Source organism: Schistocerca serialis, chromosome 2 (assembly GCF_023864345.2).
Source record: "Schistocerca serialis cubense isolate TAMUIC-IGC-003099 chromosome 2, iqSchSeri2.2, whole genome shotgun sequence".
NCBI lineage: Eukaryota > Metazoa > Arthropoda > Insecta > Orthoptera > Acrididae > Schistocerca > Schistocerca serialis.
The window spans coordinates 1,066,915,765-1,066,924,839 of NC_064639.1; the positions used below are offsets into that span (position 1 = coordinate 1,066,915,765).

General features: G+C 41.7%; 1 non-coding gene across 1 annotated transcript; it reads left to right on the forward strand.

The window, feature by feature from the left end:
- Nucleotides 1-7,584: 7,584 nt before the first annotated feature.
- Nucleotides 7,585-7,658, forward strand: Trnas-cga (transfer RNA serine (anticodon CGA)). Its single transcript has one exon. It is a non-coding gene; the product is annotated as a tRNA-Ser (tRNA).
- The last annotated feature ends 1,417 nt before the right edge of the window (nucleotides 7,659-9,075 follow it).

Genomic DNA, 9,075 nt, shown 5'->3' on the forward strand with positions numbered 1-9,075 from the left:
ACGATAATAATCTATAATTGCTCCGTTATAGGGTTTTAATTCGAGAAATTCTCTACAAATATGACGTTACTTGCCTAAAATTTTTGATCGTAAATAAGACTCCTTGCGGGAAAGCAGCGAATGTGTTAACAGCGCGGTAAACTTATCGAATGTGGCAGTTCTCTATCAACGATATGGGAATTGTGTGTCCCCATTGATGGAAACACTTTGGTATTTGTTTACTTATTTATTGGCTCTGAGCACTATGGGACGCAACTGCTGTTGTCATTAGTCCCCTAGAACTTAGAACTACTTAAACCTAACTAACCTAAGGACATCACACACGCCCATGCCCGAGGCAGGATTCGAACCTGCGACCGTAGCAGCAGCGCGGCTCCGGACTGGAGCGCCTAGAACCGCACGGCCACCGCGGCCGGCACTTATTTATTCCCCAAACTAGCTGAGGCGACAAATATCGCCATCCTCAGTGTGTTCTTTAAATCTTATTTATTATACGTTATGGTACGTTTTTAAAAAAAGTTGCGCTGTTTGCGGCGTATTTTCTGTGCTTTTTCTGTTGCCGTTTTTCTCAGCGTACACCATGTCATCTGCAAGTTCCTTGGACGGCATGAAGCTAATTCTCTCTTCTTTGTATAGAATTGGCTACATACCGTCCAACGAACTAGCAGATGACAAGGTGTACGCCGAGGAAAACGTTAACATAAAAAGCACAGAAAATACGCCGCAAACAGCGACAACAATTTTTAAAAATATGCCATAACGTACAATAAACAAGATTTAAAGAACACACTGAGGATGGCTATATTTGTCGCCTCAGCTAGTTAGGGGAATAAATAAGTAAACATACAACAAAGTGTTTTGCATCAAGGCGGACTCACAATTCCCGTATTGTTGTTTCTCTATGCAAACACGGAGCAAATGGAAGAGTGGCAAGATAAAGTTATAGATTTATGTCAGTTCTTCCCGTTCACTCACGTCCCAAAATAAGTGTTTTCGGCAGTTCTATCTAATGAACAGGCTGCAAAAACCGTCATATGCAGCACAGGTAGAGAGAGCAAAATTTTTCTTAAGTAATAAACGCGCTTTAAGAAAGCAAGAATACTGTTAGCAACAGAAAATAACGACAATAGCCACGAGCCCTCTTTAGACCACCTAATCGTTCGTGGAACACTCGTTAGATGGCGGCGCTTATGTTACCGAATTACATTTACATAGTAAACATTGACCACAGTGGAATATTTGCCAATGCCTGAAGAAAGTATATTTGAGACTAGCAAAACATTGAAGCGAGACAAGAGGCACAGCAGTATCTTCCCAGTTTTGGAGTCATCGGTGGCCGGCAGTGAAGAGTCGAACTACGTCTTCCATATCAAGTGATCGGAAGGAGTCCAGGGGTAATCAGTGGGTGTCCTCAGTGCGTGGGCAGTGAAGAAGGAAACTGTGTTTTATTTAGCAGGCTATCTGAAGCTAATTGTGCGTAAATGAAGGAACGTTATGCAGTAGAGAATTACCGTATGAGGCAGTGCATATGTTGGGACGCTGACCTAATATTCGGGAGGGTGGAGCTGCTCTGTCCGGCCATCCTGATTTAAGTTTTTCGCAGTTTTTCTGGATCGCTAGGGAAAGTGCTGGGATGGTTTCTTAATCTGCGCTACGCTCATAGGCCACCAATCCTATTCTCTTAAAGCATGTTACGTATGCTGCTCGTCGTATATCGGCCTTCTGACTGACATTGCATTACCTTGACAAATCGTATATCATTGTGAGCTGATCGTTGGATATATAAAGATAAATAAAAATAAACAAGTAATGATAAATGTCGATTAATGACGCATCAAAACATGGCAGAGAAACACACAGTACTGGTAAATGTTGATTAATGAAGCGTCGAGACCATCATAGAGGGATACAGAGGTAGGTATTTGAGAGTTAAGGTTTGGATGCTCTACTGATTCTCCTTCGTTGAAAGTAGCGGAACTTCAAAACTATTTGCATATTGATAGAATGCTTTAGCTTTCTAGAAGCCCGTAAGAGTAGCACTCCGTCTATCGGGTCAGGAAGAAGACAAACGTAGACTGAATAGTATAAAGAAGAAACGTAAGAAGAACAGGAGGTCTGAACTCCATAAAACAACAGGGACGAAGAAATCCAGACGGAGATCCGTTGTTGTTGTTGTCACTCGGTGGAAGGCACGTATACAAACCTTTGATAGATGTAGGTAATTCATATTTCAAAGAACAGCCCTAAAAAGAGCTGCAACGTGTCTGAAAAGCATCATTGGGTATCAATAGATATAAAAAAGTTGATTGACGTTATTTAAATCTGAGTGTAAAACATTTTAAATGCATCCTGACGATTTCAATTCCTAGCATATTACGGTAGAACAGACGGTGACCTCTCCTTTATATTTCGGGCATTCAGCCGCGCAAATATTACTTCTTCTTATGACTCACTCTGAGGAGGGCTGTACGGTAGGCGGCTGAAGTATCAGCTGAAGAAGTGATGTTTGTGCTGCTGCATGTCGGAAATTTAATGGATTATTCATTACACGGCGAGAAGTTATAAATACAGACTTATTACATTTTCCCTGTGAACTGACATGCCGGTAAATTTGTGTGTGGATGCATGAGAGAGAGCGAGAGAGAGGGTGGGTACTCCCTCTCCCTCGTAATCCGTCACGTTTGTAGGACGTCGGAAATCACGCACGGATTATGACGTCTCTGTTAATTAAACGCAGTGTTTCAAAAACGTCTGTTATTAACAAAGCACACTTTGGTTGGAGGGTGGAAATCAGGTGTGGATTATGACGCCTCGATTAATTAAACACCCTGGTTTAAAAATTACAATTTACTAATAAAACTTACGTAAAGTTAGGACCGTTACGAACTTTCAGAGACTAGAAACTGAGGCATCGAAACGCAACCAAATACACACACACACACACACACACACACACACACACACACACACACGCGCGCGCGCACACACACAAACACGCACACACACACACACACACACACACACATATATACAAGGTGGTCCATTGATAGTTACCGGGCCAAATATCTCACTAAATAAGCATCAAACGAAAAAACTACGAAGAACGTAACTCATCTAGCTTGAAGGGGGTAACCAGATGGCGCTATGGTTGGCCCGCTAGATGGCTCTGCCGTAGGTCAAACGGATATCAACGGATTTTTTTTTTTAAATAGGAACCCCCATTTTTTAATTACATATTCGTGTAGTACGTAAAGAGATATGAAAGTTTTAGCTGGACCACTTTTTTCGCTTTGTGATAGATGGCGCTGTAATAGCCACAAACGTATAAGTACGTGGTATCACGTAATACTCCGCCAGTGCGGAAGGTATTTGCTTCGTGATACATTACCCGTGTTAAAATGGACCATTTACCAATTGTGGAAAAGGTCGATATCGTGTTGATGTATGCCTATTGTGATCAAAATGCCCAACAGGCGTGCGTTATGTATGCTGCCTGGTATCCTGGACGACATCATCCAAGTGTCCTTACCGTTCGCCGGATAGTTTCGTTGTTTAAGGAAACAGGTAGCGTTCAGCCACATGTGAAACGTCAACCACGACCTGCAACAAATGACGATGCCCAAGTAGGCGTTTTTGCTGCTGTCGCGGCTAACCCGCACATCAGTAACAGACAAATTGCGCGATAATCGGGAATCTCAAAAACGTCGGTGTTGAGAATTCTACATCAACATCGATTGCACCCGTACCATATTTCTATGCACCAGGAATTGCATGGCGACGACTTTTAACGTCGTGTACAGTTCTGCCACTGAGCAGAAGAGAAATTACGGGACGATGACAGATTTTTTGGACGTGTTCTGTTTAGCGACGAAGCGTTATTCACCAACAGCGGTAACGTAAACCGGCATAATATGCACTATCGGGCAACAGAAAATCCACGATGGCTGCGACAAGTGGATCATCGGCAACCTTCGCGGGTTAATGTATGGAGCGGCATTATTGGAGGAAGGATAATTGGCCCCCATTTTATCGACGGCATTCTAAATGGTGCAATGTATGCTGATTTCCTACGTAATTTTCTACCGATTTTACTGCAAGATGTTTTAATGCATAACAGAATGGCGATATACTTCCAACATGATACATGTCCGGCACATAGCTCGCGTGCGGTTGAAGCGGTATTGAATAGCATATTTCATGACAGGTGGATTGGTCGCCGAAGCACCATCGCACGTTCACCGGATCTTACGGCCCCCGAGTTCTTTCTGTGGGGAAAGTTGAAGGATATTTGCTATCGTGATCCACCGACAATGCCTGACTACATGTGTCAGCGCATTGTCAATGCATGTGCGAACATTACGGAAGGCAAACTACTCGCTGTTGTGAGGAATGTCGTTACACGTATTGCTAAATGCATTGAGGTTGATGGACATCATTTTGAGCATTTATTGCATTAATGTGGTATTTACAGGTATTCACACTGTAACAGCAAGCGCTCTCAGTATTGATAAGTTCACAAAGGTACATGAATTACATTGGAAGAACCAAATAAAATGTTCAAACTTACCTACGTTCTGTATTTTAATTTAAAAAACCCACCTGTTACCAACTGTTCGTCTAAAATTGTGAGCCATTTGTTTGTGACTATTACAGCACGATCCATCACAAAGCGAAGAAAGTGGTCCAACTAAAACATTCATATTTCTTTACGTACTACACGAATATGTAACAAAAATGGAGGATCCTATTTTCAAAAACGCAGTTGATATCCGTTTGTCCTGTGGCAGCGCCATCTAGCGGGTCAACCATAGCGCCACTCATAATTATTCCATTCAAAGTTAAGGCCCGTTTGGTTTTACTGTTAACTTCACAAAATTCGAAATTATAGACCGATACCCCTTTCCATCAGACACACGCACGGTCGAACTTTGAAATCCTTTCACAGGGTAACATTAGCGTGTTTCACGGTACGTTAGTGTTATACAGACATCCAGATTTTTCAGTAATTTGCCTAAATTGCTCGGTACCAGTGCCGAGTTGTTTCCTTCGAAAAGGCACAGCCGATTTGCACCCTTGACACAGTTCGAGTTTGTGCTCCGTCTCTAATGACCTCGATGTCGCTGGGACTTTAAACACAATCTCCCTTTCTCTTTTTTTTTGCTTGCATCTTAAAATCTCGTCCACGGTCATTTAGGAGGCGCTTTGAGTTGAGCATTCAGGAAAATGGGAACTCGTTTAAACATTTCATTTGAACGAACGTTCCACCTCCTTAACATCCATCTGTGCACAGCTAACTATATGCTGCGACTTATTGATTTGCCCAGAGTTGGTTTAGCTTCTCGTTAGTGTTGTTGTTGTGGTCTTCAATCCGAAGACTGCTTTGATGGAGCTCTCTATGCTGTTCTATCCTCTGCGAGACTCTTCTTGTCCGAATGACTACTGCAACTTACATTCTTCTGAATCTGCTCACTGTATTTCTCTCTTGATCTCCCTCTACCATTTTTACTGCCTCACGCTTCCCTCTAATACCAAATTGGTGATCGCTTCATGTCCCAGAATGTATTCTACGAGCCAATCCCTTCTAGTCAGGAAGTGCCACAATTTTTTTTGTCTCTCCAATTCTGTTCACTATCTCCTACCAATCAAATATTCACCATTTTTCTGTGGCACCATATATCAAAAGGTTCTTTCTCGTCGTGTATAAATTTTTTATTATCTACGGTTCATTTCCATGGATGGCTACGCTTTATACAAGTACTTTTAGGAAAGACTTCTTAGCACTTAATCTATTTTCGACGTTAGCAAATTTCTCTTCTTCAGAAACGCTATTCTTGTCATTGCCAGTCTACATTTTATATTTTATCTACTTCGGTCACCATCATTTATTTTGCTTCCCAAATAGCAAAACTCATCTAGTACTTTAAGTGCTCCGTTCCCTAATCTATGTCTCTCAGCATCGCTTGATTTTATTCGACTACATTCCATTACCTTTGTTTTGCTTTTGTTAATGTTTATCTTATATCCTCCTTTCAAGACGTGATGCATTCCGTTCAACTGCTCTTCCAAGTCATTTGCTGTCCCCGACAGAACTAAAATGTCATAGGAACATGTCAAAGCTTTCATTTCTTCTTCCTGAACTTTAATTCTACTGCAGTTCTTTCTCTGTTTTCCCTTTACTGCTTGCTCGATGTACATATTGAATGACATCGGGAGTAGGCTACAACCTTACCTCACTTCCTTGTCAGCCACTGCTCCCCTTTCATACTACTCGACTCACGTAACGTCCGGCTGGTTTGTATACAAGTTGTAAATAGCCTTTCTCACCCAGTATTTTTGCCACTGCTACTTTCATAATTTCAAAGAGAGTTTTACAGTCAAGATAGTCAAACGCTTTCTCTAGGTCTATAAATGTTATAAACGTAGGTTTGCCTTCCCTTAACCTGTCTTCTAAGACAAATCTTAGGGTCATTATTGCCTCGCGTGTTCCTACATTTCTTTGCAATCCAAACCGATTTTCCACGGGGTCGGCTTCTGCCAGGCTCTCCATTCTTCCATAAAGAGTTCCATAAAGACTTCATGAATGTATTTTGCAACCATGACGTGTTAAGCTGACATTTCGGTAATGTTTATACCTGTTACCGACTGCTTTCGAAGAAATTGTAGTAATTACTTTCTTCTTGAAGTCTGAGGGCATTTCGCCCGTCTCATACATCTTGCACACCAGGTCGAAGTGTCTTGTCATGACCTGCCTCCAAAGGCTATCATAAGCTCTAACGGAATGTTGTCTACCTCGGGGTCTTGTTTCACCTTAGGTCTTTCACTGCTCTGTCAAATTCTTCTCGAGGTATTATATCACCCACCTCATCTCCATCCACGTCCTCCTCCATTTCTATAACATTGCCTTAAAAATTACGTCCCTGGTATACACCCTCTACAAACCTCTTGCGTCTTTCAGCTTTCCGTTCTCTGCTTAGGACTTGTTTCTCATCTGAGCTCTTTATATTCACACAGGTGCTTCTTTTATCTCCGAAGACATCTTTAATTTTCCCGCAGGCGGTATCCTTCTTTCCCCTAGTAAACTATGCTTGTAAATCGTTACATTTGCCGTCTGTCCTTTGCTGCTTAGCCTTTTCCTGCTTCCTGTCAGTCTCATCTTTTAGAAATTTGTATTCCCTCTGGCCTGCTGCATTTCCTGCATTTTTAGAGTTTTTCCTTGCATAAATTAAGTTCAATATCTTCTGTGTTATTCAAGGATTTCTACTAGGCCTTGCGTTTTTATTTATTCGAGCCTTTACTGCCTTCATAACAGCTATTTGATACAAGAAAACAAAGTTCTATTTAAAAGAAATATAACTCTTTGCTGTAACTCTCTGAAAGATAACTAAATTCATAACCCCGCAGGAAGAATAACATTTCTCGCTGATGGCTTATGGCTGTGGCTAAGCCATGTCTCCGCAATAGCCTTTCTTTCAGAAGTGCTAGTTCTGCAAGGTTAGCAGGAGAGCTTCTGCAAAATTTGGAAGGTAGGAGACGAGGTACTGGCAGAAGTACAGCTGTGAGGAGGGGGGGGGGGGGGGTTAGTTGTGTTGGATAGCTCAGTTGGTAGAGCACTTGCCCGCGAAAGGCAGAGGTTCCGAGTTCGAGTCTCGGTCCGGCACACACAGTTTTAATCTGCCAGGAAGTTTCATATCAGCGCATACTCTGCTGCAGAGTGAGAATCTCATTCTGGGAACATTTCTTGCGTTTCGTATCTAAATATAATATTTCCTTTGACTTATTATTAACGAAGTTACAGACAAGTATACGTTATCTGAAACACTTTGCATAAGAAGTTTTCTATTGTGTTGAGCGAGAGTCTTGCAATATTTTTTGAAAGACAGCGTATTAATCTATTAATCTTCTGTACTATCTAGATTTCTGCTTTTACGCCCTTTTCACGTACAGTGCTAAAAGATCTGAGACCTTTTAGACAGTGTTAAGGGTCTAAGCAAAAACTAACACGAAGAAGCGTCAGGATGACAGGACATACGTTAAGACATCAGTAACTAATGTCCGTGGTACCAGAGGGAGTTGCAGAGGGTAAAATATGAAGAGGGAGATATATATTGCTGTAGAAAGTGCTACTTTGATATTAAAAGGTTGACGCAGGAGAGGAATTCGTGATGGAGCTCATCGACCAAGTCAGTTTTGTAAACATAGTCCCCGACAAGGTACGAAATGGTAACTCGAGTCCAGTGCCACGTTGGAAGTAGTCATATTGGCGACAAGTGCAGGTGCTGAAGTGTAAATAACATCTGTGAAAACTGACACACGAGAAATGATGTTTGTTCAGAAATGACAATGATCACAAAAATATTACTGGTATTTACTATGAGAATTCAATGTAGAATGGAGCACCCACGAGCTGCTATCAAATACTGAGACGTTCTATGAAATCAAAGAAAGATGTGATATGTCCGTTGGAATCCTTATGTTGTTCGTATGCTCACAAAGAATGATTAGCTAGCTATTACTGTTGGATTGTTATAACTTGGTATGTGGTATCCGGTGGTCCCCAATCCATCGCATATGGCGTTTATTTTGAATGCTGCTGTAGGATGCCAGATTGCGATCACTATTGCAGCGGTTAACTGACATGTCGTCACTACTCAAGGATAGTTTAACAAGATTACTGCTGACGATTCGCAGATTCCGTGTTTGAGAGTAAATGTAGACAGTGGAGGTGGACGTTCAGGAGTAAATAACAGACATACTTAAAACAATTCTCATTTATTCTTCAGTCTGAGTTGCACATTTTTAACTACATGACATGTTTCGATATTCTGGGGCACCTTCTGATCTAATTAGTTGCGTTAGCAACCCATCTCGTCTGTTTCAGAACTACATTGGTACTCTGTTGATGAACTGTGGATGCGGGGCAGCGCCTCGTCAAATATTTGCCAAAGAAAATCGCAGAACAGCCTTGCGTTTTTGGAAGTTACTTTATAGAGACAGCCAGTTTCGGCATCTCCAGCATCATCAGGTCCCACATCCACTTCAAGTAAAAGCAATCAGATACATCTATAAATTGCATAC